Genomic DNA, 16903 nt, shown 5'->3' with positions numbered 1-16903 from the left:
CCATTGCGATAGTAAAAACTTGTGCTGTTTGTCCCGCACTATGGGAAAAAATGCGATTTAAGCCGATCTTTTCACAAGTTCACTCATATAATTTATAGTTTGCTCATATACTATGTCATAACATCAAATCAGGAGCAACCGTGGCCATAAACGTACAATAATAAAAACTTATTAAGAAATCTTTAATAATTATAAATAATTTAATTTCTAATTGAATCTAAGTGATTTTAGTAGTTATCGATAATTTCTGATACGCGCCGTTATTTTGCATAACTACCAACGGTTTTAGTATTTACGCATAATTCCCAATATGTCTAGCTATTATGCATATTAGCGGATTTTGGATATTAGCGGTAACATATATATACAAAAGTATACGATACTTCGAGGGAATGAAGAATGAATCCCAAATGAATATCGACCGGTAGCGTCGATATCTGTAACATCTGGATGAAGCATTAGTTTATTTTCTTTTCGTTTGACACTTGATATTGACAGACAACATTGGCAGCTGTCAGTAACAACAGTGTTAAATGTGAGAAGGCGGCAAACCTCTTGAATACTAACCGTTAATTCTATTGTTTTTCTTTTACGTTGTAGGCAATGGTCAGAAAATAAGTGTGAAATTCCAGAAAAGACCCTTTGACAATTCCAGCATATCGTGTACGCACTCATGGAAGACGGCAAGATAGAAAGTGGCGTGCATAGGGCTGGTAGATGAGATTTTAACTCTCTTCCTGAATAAGGAGGCAGCAATGGCGAAGGGGATCCATGCAAGGAGGACCCATGTATTTATATTGGACTACTACTATTTTACACCGCAATTTAAAATAGCGTAAGTTAAAATATTTCTGATTTAATGTTTGACACTTGCTGAATAAATCGGGTAAGGGAGCAGTCACTTACCTGTCTAAGAAATGTATATCCCTGTTTCTCTTAGGTAATTAAAAATTTAATTATATAGTTTATAACATTTTTGAGAGTATAGGTATTTGCTTTTTGTTGCCCTATTCTAAGTCATATTATTTATTATATCAAATAAACAACTTCTACCATTTATTACTTCTATCATTATAAAACTTATGGAACAATATAATAATGAAATTAGTAAAAGGTTTGGAATAGTATTAACAAACAGATACCAAGTATTAACCCTATGACAAAAACTAATTTTTAATTCACTAGAAGATACTGTATATCTGTCTTTGCCAACTCATTTAGTTAAGAGCTTCGCAATTTAATAATTACCAAAAAACTAGCACATAAAAGATCAAAGGAAGCAGCAGTCAGATGGACTGTATCCTTTAATTTTTTAATATTCTTATATTCTTAAAATGGTGAGATTGCTGTGGTAAGATTACTTAAAAGACTTGTTTTGTAAACAAAGCACTTGCTTACAGTGTCACAGATTTACAGAATACTGTTCTACTATTCTGTAAATCTGTGACAGTGTATGGAAAAGGGCATTTCTTTGACCAGGTCAATCATGTGATACTTATTGTAAACTTGATGCTTTCTTTATCATCCAATATTGGGAGATCACAAGTAAAGATTGGGGGCTCTCTCTGTGGCTTTTGATATTTTGTTCGGTTTGGTCGATATTTGCAGTTAATGTGACATTTTTTTATAGAGATAGGACTGTCTTGGATACCACTTGTCTGGAGAGAGATTTATATTCTTTTTTTTTGCGGGGTGCATGGAGAATGTATTTACTTTGAATAACCAAGAGTTATCAAATTATACAATTAAAATGCAAAAAGACCATATTAAATCTGAGATTTCTTATCTTAGGATTGTGGATTTTAAAATCACACTTTTCAGTCCAGTCATAATAATCAGATTATATCAGTCACATATAGGGTTGTGTTCGATATCTACTTGTAAGATGTCTAATATTTATCTCTGGTTTGACATATTCTGGAATACTGGTCCCTTGTTTTGTCTCCTTCATTTCTGTTTCATTTCTTTTTGAAAATCATTTGTTTAAACAAACTTAGATTAAGTTTATAATCTAATAATTAATTTCATAGATTATGTTTAATGAGCTTTGGATAAAAAACAAGTGGTTATGGCAGTGTCCATTGATCTGAAGAAGGCTTTTGATGTAGCATCAATATTTTGTTGCAAAAGTTGCTTGTGGGATTTGGGGGTTGTTAATAGTCTTCGTATGAGCGTCTTTGAAAGAGTATTTCCTATAATGACTTTAGGATTTTCTTTTTAGAAAAAAAAATTTCATTAGCTTTTTCTCACAAGATTTATGTTCAGTTTTCCAACAAGTTTTAAGTAACCATTTTAATGAATTGACATTAATTTAATTTTACCGAGTAATAAATAATGTTAAACCTGAAGAAAGAAATCAAATAATTTAATTTTCTCATAAAGGAAAAACTATTCATTGCAGAATTCAAGAAACTTTTACTCTAATAAAATTAAGCTATTATTGGAAATCAATGAAAAATGTTATTATAAAATATATTGATAATTGTAAAATCTGTCGAAAATCTAAATATAATAGCAAACATTTGAAACCATTGAAAGTTATTTATATAGATACACTTATATTAGGAAATAATAATAATATATTTCTTTATTTAGTACTATCAAGTAACATTATATATGAAAACTTATATAAAATAAAATGATATCACTAAAAAAGGCCTATTTAGTAAAAAAAAAAACATCTCCCTGACATTACTACATATAAGTTTACATGCTTAGGTAATCACCTTTCAGTTTCACCTTTTGTTTAAACCTGTTTCATTTGATTTCCTATAGTTTATATTTTATGTGGAAGTTTATTAAATAACTTTATGCACATATAGTAGGGACTCTGTTTAAAGAGTGAAAGCCTCTATATAGGGTAGTTAATATTACATATGTGAGTATTAAACCCATGATCAACAGAAGTAGGAAACTTATCTCTATTTTTAAATAAAAACATCACTGCTTCAAATATAAACAAGTTACACAGTTGAAATTCCCTTAGATCTAAAAATAGCTTTACAAGATTATAACTACTGCATCTTAAATATTATTCTAATTACTTTTTTTTTAATGACAAATATATTTCTTATCTTAGAGTTGGCTGCCCAGAAAATAATGCCATGTCTAGCTGCGGACTCAAAGTTTTCAAAATACTAATCCATTCATTTAGGTATTTTACCACTGTACAGAAACAAAAATAAGCTTTATTTAATTTAACTTGTAAATGTTCAATGTGTTCTGAAAAGTCTAAAAATTCATCTATATGTACACACACTTTAACCTCGTAATTGTTGAGGTTTACTTCTTTTGGGGTCACTTCCTGGTTTTGTTTTGCTTTAAAAATGAAAACGGTCGTTTTTTGTTCATTCAGTATAAACTAACTATAATTCTTCTGTTAACATTACTTGTTGGACTCTATTGTTGAGATAAGAAGTGAACCATTTTAAGGAATTATTTCTCACTCCATATTACTGTAATTTCTTTATTAACAAATTTCTATCTAATCAATCATATGCCTTAGAAAGATCTAAAAATATTCCCAATGAAAGCAATTCTCTCTCTCCAAATTCCTCAAGACTACACAAGTGAAACTGAAATATGGTAGTTTGTGTAGATTTACTCTCAAGATATCTATGTTGATTATCAGACAAAATATTGCACTCTTTTAAAAAGCTGAGAAGCTGATTGCAAACAATTAACTTAAACAGCTTTGAAAAACTTAGAAGTAGGCTGATCAGTCTACAGTGCGTCTACAGGATAAGCGAATTTATACATAAAAATGACAAAAAATTTAGGGTTGAAATTTGACTGTTTGGCATCCAGCCCTGCTTAATTCAAAAATAAAATTTTGCATATTTTATTTTTTTTTAAATCAAGCATGGTAAAGTAGTATATCTAGAAAAGATAAAAGATATAAAAAAATTTTGTAAGAAAAAGCTGTTTAGAATGCAAAATTAAGCCTGAATACCGAATTTCTTAATCATAAGCTTACTTTGATTTTTACGTTTAAATTATTTATTTATTCTGACTTTTCTCAAAGTTTAAACAAAAACCAAATAAATATTAATATTTAAAATAGTGAAAGTTATTTTAAAAATTATTGTTCTTGAAATAATTTTTTTTACGATCGGTAGGAATTTTTTCGGCTCGTGGAATGCATGCCGCTTATTATATTGGGTGCTTTTTTGCTGCATTTATGAGTTTTTGTCGACCTTTTTAAAATGTAAACATTCTCAATTAAATGTAGCAGCTACAATGAAACATTGTCACTGTCAAAGTTATGTACAAAAAACTTATATCATTATTTTATTGTAAAGTAAGTAATTTAAAAATGTATAAAGTTATTAATAATATCGGAATTAACAGAAAAATGTTAAATTTGGAGCAGAAAATTTTCATTGTGCAATCGTATGGTAGTGAAAATATATGTCGTTAAACTACGTTTTGAATCCTTTTTTTTGTGAAAAATATCCGCTAATAAGTCGAAGTAGGTAATATCTTCTGGGAGACGACTAATCTAACTTTTTGAGGCCACGGGTAGTGTTGAGATGAAAAAAAAGCAGAAAAAGAGATACGATGACAACGATGCTGCTACAATCTTTGCTTTGGAGTCAATTGCTGAGAACCCTCGGATGTCATTGAAAGCTAGATCGGCGGTGCTAAACATGAGCAAATCTGAATTACAAAGAATTTATCATGCCAACAATATTAAAGTATTCAAACCAAGGTACTTGCATACTTTAGAAGAGAGGGATGAAGCGCATCGTTTATTATTTTCTGCTTGGTTAGGCAATAATATTCTCGGACGAATCTACTCTCACGACAAATGGTGTAATTTCATTTCAAAATTGTCGGTTTTGGTCCAACTAAACGCCAAACTTGGGGGAATCCATGGCAAGAGGCAATATTTTAAAAAAGTCAACATATGGTGCGCCATATCTTACCATTGAGGTATTATTGGACCATAGTTTATTAAAGGATCTATGAATCAAGAAAAATATCCTCAAATTTTGGAAAGATTTTTTGAAGAATACTTAGAACCTTTACCAGTTGATCAAAGAATAAATCTTTATTTTTAACACGACGGTTGTCAAGCGCACTCCACTATTCGAGTAGCAGAATGGTTGAATAGAACTTTTCGGAATTAATAGATTGGAAGACGCGGCCCAATTGGGTGGCCGCCAAGGTCACCTGATTTAACCATTTCTGATTCTTATTTACGGGGTCAAGCAAATTCTTTATTCCGATCCATTAGCAAATGACAAGGAAAGGTATTGGAAAATGTTTCGATAATTCGATTGAAAAATGTTTTGAGATAGCTGCATTGAATAAATTTAAAATAAGTAAATAAAATAAATTTTCTTGTTAAATTAGATGTACTATATACATTTTATTACAAACATATTTTTGGGGATGGTTTGTAACTCTTAGATCAGTGATTTAACTGATAGATAAATAAATTAGTTAGTTTTACTCTAATAATTATATATGAATAAAAAAATTAATTGGTACACAAAACGTAAAACTCAAAGTAGGCCTACGGTTGTAAAATTCGGTATTCGGGCATAATTTTGCGTTCTAAACAACTTTTTCTTATAAACTTTTTTATATCTTGCCTAGGAATACTACTTTACCTACTCATAAAATTTAAAACAAGCTCGAATTAAGACATGCTTGATTTAAAAAAAATAAAAATATGCTAAATTTTATTTTTTATTCAAGTAGGGCTGGATGCCAGCCAAACGGTCAAATTTCAACTACAATTTTTTTTGTCATTTTTACGTATACATTCGATAATTTTGAGACACACTGTATAGTTGTCAAATGCATTAAGATGCAGGCCATGCTTTAATGAAATGTGCAACATGTGGCAGAAAACTTGTTGTTGTAAATGCATATTTTGATAATACTCGCTGATATATCTTTTCGGTAGCTCAATTTATTTTTTACTTTTTTAGGAATACTTAAAAGTTCGTTTGGGCTTTATAGGCCTTAACAAGAAGCTTTTATGGTTAGCTGCTATGTTTATGTGCCTTTTATCAACAGGTCATCTCACTCTGTTTTTACAATTTTGTATCTGTTTGCATACATCGAAAAAAATCATCAAATAAACATCTAATTGATCCTTTACTTCCCTAACTTCCTTATTATATTTATAGAGATCTTTTTTATTTTTCTTATATATTAGTTTCTTTGGAAAACTTTGAATAAAAATTGGTTCAAATATATTTGTAAAAGCACCCCATTAGCTATTTACATCACAATCATTCTGACCAAAAACGTCAGCCCAGTTCTCTTCTTTTAGCTATTGAATAAAAAAAGGTTTGTTTGAGGAAAAAATCTTTTATATTGTTTTTGGTATATGTATATACTGGTTTTTAGTTTCGAAGATTATTTTTTGCCCTTTATGATTTGAAATATGAGTTTGCAGTCATGCCTAGTACACAAGCAATATCAATATTGGTAAATATATTATGGATACAACTATTTAACCTAGTTTTTTCTGTAATTGTTGGTTAGAAATTAAATGAGTTCATGATTGATAAGATTTCTTCTTTATTTCTATTAGGTTTTAAAAGTTCAATATTAAAGTCATGTGCTACAAATGCCTACTTTTGACTAGCTGTCAAACACATAAGTAACTTTGTTATCATCTTTTGAAATCAAAAATTCCTGTGTTAATTGATAAATTTTCAAAAGCTTTAACCTATTTTGGTACAGTAATTACAGTAGTTTAAACTCTGGTATAGTAATTTTCATTCTGTGGTATTCCTAAAACAATTATTTTAGATAACGGATCTGAATTCCAAAATGAAAGTGTTAAAGAATTATTCAAATCACATAATATTAAAATACATTTTACAACAGCCCAAATCAAACAGCCCTTTGAAACATTAAATTCAACTTTAATTGAACATATTAGACTTTTAAAAGAAAAAGATAAAAATGAAGACATTGTATGTTTAATGCCATATGCAGTTATTGCTTATAACAATACTATACATTCCAGTACAAATTTTACGCCCTTTGAACTAATCTACATAGGCATATGGATACACAAGATCCCATGAAATGAATGGCTGCTCATATTTATCAAAAAAAATTAATTAACAATTGATAGTTTGCCAATACCAGTTAATATCTAAAATATTTTAAATTTTTAGATTATTGAAATTAAATTTAATTTGACTTAAATGGTGCAATTATTACCTTTAGATTAGTATTACCATTGGTTGAATCAAATATATATCACTAGTATCAATTATACCTATTCTGTATCGTTAAAATCAATTTTTCTTAAACTTACTACAAAAACCATTCCCTGTGGTTAGCGATAGGAAGTATTCTTATATGGATAAATTATCTGCCGAACTACAACTCTATGAGTATTTATGTAAAGATGCTCATAATGCTATAACGTGTCGCCCCTTTTGCATAGAACTCCAAGATATTCAAGTTAATAGAAAATGGTTGATATCCATTCTGACTTCATAGTTCTTATTTGGTAGAAACTACCAATTAATGCATTATCCAAATCAAGCCATTCATCTCAAGGACTTATAAACTGAGCCAACTTAACTATGAATGACATATCACTCAAAATTAAATTGTAAGTTTTCACTTTCATGATAAAAGAAAAATATTGAATCTTCCTATGTTGGACCTACATACAATGAATCTTGAAGAAAGATAGAAGCTCTTCGGCCATTCAAGTACAAAAAAGACTTTTCAAAGAAATTAAGACTCAATAATAATTATTTTAATATGTATTTTCTTTAAAGGAAACTCGATTTATACAGGGTGCAGAGTGATTTATACACTATCAACGTCACAGGCTGTAACTTTTTTATTTTAAAGTATAATTTTTTAAAAGAAAATGTATACCCAAAATTAGTTATAAACACTACCCCCGACAAGTGATTGCCTAAAAATCACCTCAACCTTTTTTTTCAAATGACATCATTATTTCTTTTAATGTTGGGAATGCTTGTAAAATTATTAATTAAATTTCATAAAAAAAACATGTACTAATATCAACCTAAGGAATTTTTAAATTTTAAATTTTTAAAATTAGGCTTTTCTCATTGTTTTCAAGTTCAATATCTATAATAAAATGAGGTAGTATATTGAAAAGAAGAAACGAGCTCAGAGATCAATTGATTAATTCTCAGCTCCTGTGTATATAAAAAATATCTATTATACTTCAAGTAAATTATTGTATTTAAGACTTATTGAACTTACATTAAATCAAATATAACGAAAGGTTTCGTTAAAAATTTAAGGTCATATATCTTCTTTTCAATATTTGAGCGTATGACATAGTATTTTCTAAATTGATTTTTACTGTATTACTGATGTAAAACCCAACAATATAGGTAACTCATCATGAATTCGCCACAACAGTATAGATTTTACTTAAACATATTTTTATCCAACATGTAGAGCAGAATAAGCATTTATAGATGTAGCAAGCTATCAAAGCTCAAGCTACAATTATTTTTTAAGTGAATATAAAGAAAGATATTTCCAAATATTTAAATTATCAGTTTTATTGATTTTTTTAGTGCAGTTACAGCAAGTGGGTCTTTGACAAGCAGAGGTATATACCGGGTGGTGCGTCGCCGAGCGAGAACATAGGAAAACCCATGTAAATTTTAATGGGGTCAATTATTGGCTTCCCTGTACATTTTATAGAAAAAATGTAAGATAACTTTTTGAAGAGACCAATCTGGCAAACTCTTGTGCAAAGTTTAAAAAAATTTTAATAAGTGAATCTTAAATTATTCAATTAAATGTAATTGCTAAATTAGCAAATTTTCGGTTCAGGTAAAACCAAACCGGCACCAGTAAAATGAATATTGTCACTGACGTGAGGAAAAGTGTCAATAAATCAGTGACAGTCGATATTTGAAAACAAGTATGTATTATTCAATCGACGAAAAAATAGCCATAATTAAGTTAATAAATAATAGTTATAATTAACTCTTACTTTGAATGTATGGTTGTGATATTGATAAAACGAAAAAAAAACATTTTTTGTAAAGTCGAAATTATACCTATTTGTAATGACGTCATTTTTGTTTATCTTTGTTTAGCATATTCCAAACAGCGGCGACAACAAACTTTTGAAAAAAATTGGTGTCTGATGATTATTCATCTTTTATATGCTAGGTTATGTGAAATATCCGTCACTATCAATCAAAAATATTGGTTTGTCAACTTGTTCTTGAAAGTTATTTCGAAAAGTGTTAGATAATGCCTAAAAAAAGATATAATAGGTATAATGAACAATCGCAGCTGATGATTTTAAATATATTGGCTTTTTTTCAACTGGAAAAGGAACAAGTCCGAAACGGATTTGCACTTCAAATTGAGAATATGAGGCTTTCCAGAAAAAGCCATGAAAGATGAAATATGGAGTATTGCGCGCAGACACTGCCCTAGTGAAAAAAAGTACTTCCTTGATGAATATGTTAAACCTTTAGGACACAAAATTTTGCGACTGCCACCATATCATTGCCAGTTTAATGCAATTGAAATGGTATGGTCGGAATGTAAACGAAAATATGATCAATATATTTCCAATTTTAAGGGGTCACCTTCAGAAGTTCTGACTACATGGGAAAGGGTAATAAACGAAATTTCTATAGATCATTGGCAAAAATATGTTTTTCATACAGAAAAGGTAATTGAAAAGGCTTGGGAGGCAATACAAGTGTGTGATGCCTATGACATTCTGCCACTTGTGATTACGACTGACGAAGACGACGATGACGAAGACAATACCTCTGATTTCAGTTCTGACTCTGACAATACTGACGAGATTGATTAAGCTTTTTTTGTTCCAGCAAATTTTATTTTATGATCGTCGTTTAAGTATTCAATCATATCGTTGCAATTTCATTAACTTGGTAATGCAATATGGCATGTTTTTTTTGAGTTTGTATGTTTTATTTTTTGGAATGGTATTTTCATTTTAGTGTGTTAACATATTCCATCAAGCAGCATTTTTTTTCATGAACAAGTAAATTAAATTGTGAGTATTTAAATTTTTCCCAGTGAGTTAAAATAATTTTATACCATTATTCACAATTTTCGTAAGCTCGGTTTTGTTACGTCTACTGCTCGTGCCGAATTCTACTTTTCAAATATGTTGTAGATTTGGTTTTTGCGGTCTTTTGCCTGGAAAATATATGAGCAGCGTAATCCTGATCTGATTTTATCCCATTCTATCACATTCTCAATTTGCAGAGCAATTCCGTTTCGGACTTATTGTTTATGTCCCATTATTTATGATTAATTATAATAATATTTGTTAATTGTTAAGTTTGTTAATAATACAATAAATACTACAAGATTTTTTAAAATTGAATGGAAGTATATACACGAATATAAAAATATAAAAAAAATCAGCTGCTAAAATAAATCATTTGTTAATTTCTGAACGTATAAAAATACACAGCAGACTATTAATTTCTGAAGGCGATGGTAAAGTTTCTAACCTAATATTGATTGGCAAAAATATCTACGCCATACGTTTTTTCTCACCTGGGTGACCTAACTACAAATGGGTATAATTTCGACTTTATTCGGCTGTACGTCAGATTTGACAAAGCCTTATAACAAATTGTTTGCTGGTGGCTGGTGTCTGGTTTTACCTGAAACGAAAATTTGGTAATTTTGCAATTACATTTAATTGAATAATTCAAGATTCTAAGATTCAAGAATTCAAGATTATTAAAATTTTTTGAAACATTGCACGAGGGTTTGCCAGATTGGTCTCTTCAAAAAGTTATCTTACATTTTTTCTGTAAAATGTACAGGGAAGCCAATAATTGACTCCCTTAAAATTTACATGGGATTTCCTACGTTCCGCTCGGCGACGCACTGCCCGGTATAAGATCACTGTTCTCATCTGGTAGGCCTCTATTCGACTCTGAAAAATTCAGCTTTTCTTCTTATTTCTAAAGTTTGAATATTAAATAAAGTGCTTGGTTAGCATGGTTTTATATGAAACTATGTATAAGTAAACATTACCTATGTTAACATAAAGATAACATGTGAAGTTCCTTGAATTCCTTATACCAATACCAAGTGCACCATACACTTTAGTAGTAATATCTCAAAATGACTATTGAATTTTATATTACTTTGAAAAACAACTTTCAGATCCTTTACCTCTGTTTTGTTAATTAATAATTTATTATTTATGAAATAAGTAAATTTGATATCGATTTTGCTCAAAGCAATTTTCTACAAAGTTTTTATCTTCTTGCAACTTCTAGATCTTAGTCATCAACAAAAAGGAGACTTTCCCAGTGCTTTACCACCCTTGGATGGCTATCAGTAGGAATTCAAAAGAGCAACGGCCTCAAATTACTACCCTGTGGCACAGCAAAAACTGCAGAAAAACCCTCAGACCTTGATTTTGCAACTTAAAAACTTAAAAACTTAAAAACCTGTTGTAGTGAGGTCAGGTGTGTTTTCAAATTGTAGCCTTTTTACCGTTAAGGTGTAAATTAAAACATTCGATGCACAAAAATAGTTTATTATACACGTACACACTAAACACGATAATTTAAGACTACTTGGAATATTTATTTACCACTATTTATGTCAATTTTAAAAGTCGCGCCAATATTCTGATGAATTAACTTGCTCCTAGAACCTAGCGGTTTTTATTATAGCGGAATAAAAATTAAAATTTATGAAAGAAAACTCAATTTTTTAAAAATAACGTACAGTGATGCTATGGTACGTTAGGGTCTTAAGTATGTCTGAACAATACAAAATTTGTATTTGCAATTCACTACAGAATACAAGTTATCACATATTCGAAATTTTAAACATGTGCGTGAAATAATAGAAGAGCGCATATTGATTGTGAAATATTTATACAGGTACTTTACGTGAAAATCGAGTAGAAAATAGCCCACTAAGGTCAAAGCAAGAATGGAAAACTGAAAAAAAGGCTTCTGTCATAAGTCTGCATGTCAAGATGTTGTAGTTGTTCAATGGAAGGAACAAAGTTGTAGCACCTGCTTCCAATTTTGACGTATCTGCAAACACAACAGCTCCACGTTACTGCAGAGAAACTAAATCTAAGGTAAATGTTCCACAGCCAGGCATAATATATAATTATAATAGAGGGATGGGTGGGGTAGATAAATTAGACAACATGGATGCCAACTATAGGGCCCGAATAAGACAAAGAAAATGGTGGTGGCCAATTTTATTTTTCGAAGAAACATAGCCCTAGCTTTGCGGCATTCATATGGCGTAAAGTCTGTAAAAGGGAAACTAAGACCAACCTTACCGCTGGATGTTAGGCTTGATAATATCAATCATTTGGTGGAATATTCTGAGACTGATAGAAAATGTGCATTTTGCAAAAAAAGGCAAATTTTGTTTGCATAAAATGTAATGACTTCAAGGCTTATCACACTAAATAGGCATATCAAAGAATACATTTTTTGTTGATTATCAGAATTTTTATTTTGTTATTTTTAGCACAATGTCCCTCATAAGGGACTGTTCTTTTTTTCAAATGAATACATTTCTTGTTTTTTTTCCACATTTGCCTGCTTATTTCAAGTACACTAAACAAAGGTTTAATAAAAAACGTATGTGTTTCTTATTCCATGCTACTTCATGCACTAATGGGTTAAATAAGTTTTGGTTAAAAGTCTCTTTACTGCTTTATTTTTATATCAAAAAAATATTACTGTAGCTTTCGCTAAAATCCGATAGGGGCATTGACTTGGGGATTTACGTTATTCAAGTTAACGATATATATTTTTTTATGCTATTAAGAGCAGGGAACAAAGCTAAACAGATTGGTAAAAACCGCATTCAGATATAACTACTCAAACTAAAGTTATTAAAAAAAAATGTAACCATTAAAAAATTAAAATTACAAAAATCGTCGTAAATTCATATTGCATTAGTCGAATTGAGAAAACTTGTGTTTAAATGAATATTCGTTTAAAGAAAGAAACTTAGTATAAGTAGGTTTTCGAAAATCCATGAGGAGGCGGTCTTTCATATAATACATTTATATTAATAGATTATTTCGTCCTAGATTTTCAAAATGGGCGCCCCTATGTTCACGCGTATACTTTGTCTAGCTAAGAAAAGGTACAGCACGTGTTGTTCGGCTCGGTTGCGCAGTAAATTTGTTTACGCCGCTGCCAAAGCAACGGTATCGATCGCCCCGATTTGCATATAAACACTGCCGTTGCGTTAATTCTTATATTTGTGTTCTGTGCCTTTTAGTGTTTATGTCTTTTCTTAAAAAAGGCGCGCTACTGTCGCTAATCGCGCGTTATTAGGGGACATAACTTGGCGCAGCTTTGAAACAGATGGTGTACCTTTCCTTAGCTAGACAAACGCTAGCTGAACGACATGATAGGGATGTAATCTGAAAGTAAACTAAATTTGCATCAATATGAATCCTATTTGATTAACCTCTAAGATATTGTATATACAGGGTGATTCAGTTTAAGCGTCATTAGTTTTAATATGTGATAGAGAATTTAAAAAGAAATAAACTTTCATTATAAAATTTTTCTCACAAATGTTTAATAACAAAGATACAGGGTGCTAAAGTTAAGAATAATTAATTGTTTATTTATCATAACTTTTAAACTACCTGCTCAATTTTAATTAAATTTGCGCATGCAGGTTATTGTACTGAATTATCAAGTACTGATAAAGGCAATTTCTAATAAAATTGCCAGTGGCGTAACATACGGAGGGACTTGGTCCCTTTTTGTCTCAAATCTACAAGGTGAAAAAATATTTTTTTATATGAAGTCAACTGTTAGATTTTCCATTTAGTTTGGAAAAAAATGTTACCCTTGCAAAATTATGATTTAAGGTACTCTTTTTAAAATATCTTAGTTTAGTTTACAAACGCCAGTTACAACTGCTGCAAAAATTAAAAAAAAAAAGAAAATTAGGCTTGAATCTTAAATTAAACCTGACAAATAAAATAATGACTTAAGGTAACTTTTGATCATTGACATCTTTTATATTCAACTTTTTTTCAAATCCAAGCCCAATTTCCTTTTTTTTATTAATTAATTTTTGCAACATTTTGGCAGGTATTTCTGAACAATTAAAGTAAAACATTTTGAAAACAGTGCCTTAAATCATAATTTTGCAAGAGTAACTTTTCGTTTCAAATTAAATGGAGAATCTAAGAGTTGAATTCCTATAAAAAAAATATTATGTTACGCCACTGGCAATTTTTTTTTTAAATTGACTTCATCAGTAATTGACAATTCACTACAATAACCTGCATGCGAAATTTAATTAAAATTAAGCTGGTAATTTAAAAGTTATGATAAATAAACGAAAGTTTAATATCTTTGTTATTAAACATTTCTAAGAAAAAATGTATGATGAAAGTCTATTTCTTTTTCAATTCTCTATCACATATTAAAATTAATGAGGTTTGAACTGGACCACCCTGTGTATATATACTCAGGGCAAAAAAACGTCTTTTTGAATCAAGTTAAAGTTAAATTACATTCTAAATTATGGTTTTGACGTTTCTACTTATTATTAGTTTACAAACAAATGTTGTTTGCAAAACCTACTTCATACGCTACCTAATATAAGTTCATTCAAATAGTAGGGTCGTTTTGAGACACTAGAGCAATATTTTAAAAATTGTATTTAATAATTTCTTTTAAAAGAATACATAAAATTTAAATATCGTTACGGTGCATGATGTGATCAATGGTTTCCGATTATTATTTCAAAACTCCTCAAAAAACAATTAAGATTTACTATGGTAAAGTCAACACTATTCATCAGATATACAGGGGGTTTTGGCAGAAAACGAAAATATTTTGGGAACATGTTCAAAGGTGAAAATAAGATAAATTAACCCATATGTTTTAATCCGATTCTGAACCGTTTCTGAAATAATCGGTTCTGAAGTTTTTTGTAAGATTTTTTTTTAAAGCAACACAAACAAATACTAGTAAAAAACAAAATTCCACTAATTTAAAATGTTTTCGAAAACACCCTCACCAAGTTCAAGGCAAGCTGCAGTACGTTTGTTAAGCGCTCGTGTTGTACGTTTAATTGCTTAAAGATTGTTTTTAATAATATTTGAAGCATTTCAAATTTCCTTGTGGACTCCTTCTACGGTTTCTACTGGTGTTTCATACACTAGTGCTTTCATCCACCCTCGAGGCAATAATCCAGTGGATTTAAGTCTAGTGACCAAACTTGAGGTCCTTCTCTGCCAATCCAACAATCAGGAAAACGATTATCTAAGAAATTACGAACTCGGCGACTAAAATGAGGCGAGGCTCCATCCTGTTCAAAATACATTCGGTGTCGAACAATTGGCGCAACATCATCCGACATGTGTATTAATGGTCTTCCAAAAAGCGTAAATATCCTCCAGTATTAGACGCTCATCTGATACTGTTTATTGTGTCGGTTTAACTCCATTGCGGGTAAAATGAGCTTCATCGCTAAATAAAATGTATTTATGTAGGCCTCAATTTTGTTGGATCTATTCGCAAAATTGAACCCTTAAGCCATAATCACCCTCTTAAAGATGTTGAATCGGTTGAATATGGAAAGGTCAAAGATTCTTTCAAGTCAAGTCAAGGAGACGTCGAGAGTCAAATCAAAGAGACTTCCAGGGTCAAAACAAATGTCGAAGGTCCAGTCAAATAAAATAGCGTCATTTTGACCAGGCTTCCTTTGATCGTTGTGAACTGCTTGATTCATCCTCCATAACATCTATACAGGGTGTTTCTTAACCTATACGCATAAACTTGGGAAATTATTGCTGACGGCAAATAATGACTAATAGTGAAAAAAAAAGTAGTAAAATATTTTTAGTTACGGAGATAAACGACTTATTAATTAAAATTTAAAAAAAAAAACGTTAATTCTCCAAAATAAATGTTTATTTAACTATTATAGTAACTGTTCAAAGTTATTTCAATGACTTTCAATACATAATTGAGCACGCCTAATCCAAGAGTTGCAGACAGCAGCTAATCCAGGTTGTAGTCGAATTTCCTCGGCGGCAGCAAATATCCGATTTTTTAATTCTTGTTCATTGTCAACTTCGGTTACATACACCAGAGATTTTAGGTGGCCCCAAAAATAAAAGTCAAGCGAATTAAGGTCGGGTGATCGAGGAGGCCATCCAATTGGACCACCTCGGCCTATCCATCGTTCGGGGCACATTCGATCCAAATGCCGTCGCACTGGTCGCGCAAAATGTGGTGGAGCACCATAAATGAATACCATTGCGTGTGAAAATTGCTTCATCCGTTGCTAAAATGTTCATGGTAAAGTTGTGTTAATGTTCATGTAAAGTGGGTTTAACTGCTGCTGATGTAAAAACCACTCGCAAAAGTCGCGAGGCGCATCATCCCTTGGAAGTAAAGCTTGTACCCTTTGGACGTGAAATGGATACAGTAAGTCATGCCTTAAGATTCGCCAAACTGTGACTGGTGATAATCCAAATTGCGGTGCAATTGTTCTAGTGCTTATGTCAGGATGCTCTTCGATGATATCTAAAATCGAGTTCTCCAGATTTAAAATGCGCGTAGGTCTAATGGCTCCACCATGTTGCCCTGGCCTCGGCCGCAAATTTCCAGTTTCTCTACCCCGCTGAACCACACGCAAAAAAGCTTCACCCGACGGATGATACCTATGAGGAAATCTTTGTGCATAAAGATTAGCTGCAGCCACACTGTTTTGTCTTGATTCCCCATATGCTAGTAACATGTCCATTAGTTCCTCATTTGAAAAATTATGCGGCATAATTTTAATAAAAAACGAAATACGACCACAACAGTATCAACTGATAGCAAAGTAGGTACTACTAAACATAATAAACATCATCCGGACTTGTTTACTTCTTAATTTGAAAAAA

At 30.9% G+C, this 16903-nt stretch overlaps 1 long non-coding RNA gene across 1 annotated transcript; it reads left to right on the top strand.

The window, feature by feature from the left end:
- Positions 1-541: 541 nt before the first annotated feature.
- Positions 542-12559, top strand: LOC126749125 (uncharacterized). Its single transcript, XR_007664899.1, has 3 exons — positions 542-835; positions 11271-11462; positions 11886-12559. It is a non-coding gene; the product is annotated as an uncharacterized LOC126749125 (long non-coding RNA).
- Positions 12560-16903: the final 4344 nt, after the last annotated feature.

This window comes from Anthonomus grandis, chromosome 22 (genome assembly GCF_022605725.1).
Source record: "Anthonomus grandis grandis chromosome 22, icAntGran1.3, whole genome shotgun sequence".
Lineage (NCBI taxonomy): Eukaryota > Metazoa > Arthropoda > Insecta > Coleoptera > Curculionidae > Anthonomus > Anthonomus grandis.
The sequence above is the reverse complement of the archived record's forward strand: the minus strand, read 5'-3'. Positions and strand labels throughout refer to the sequence as shown.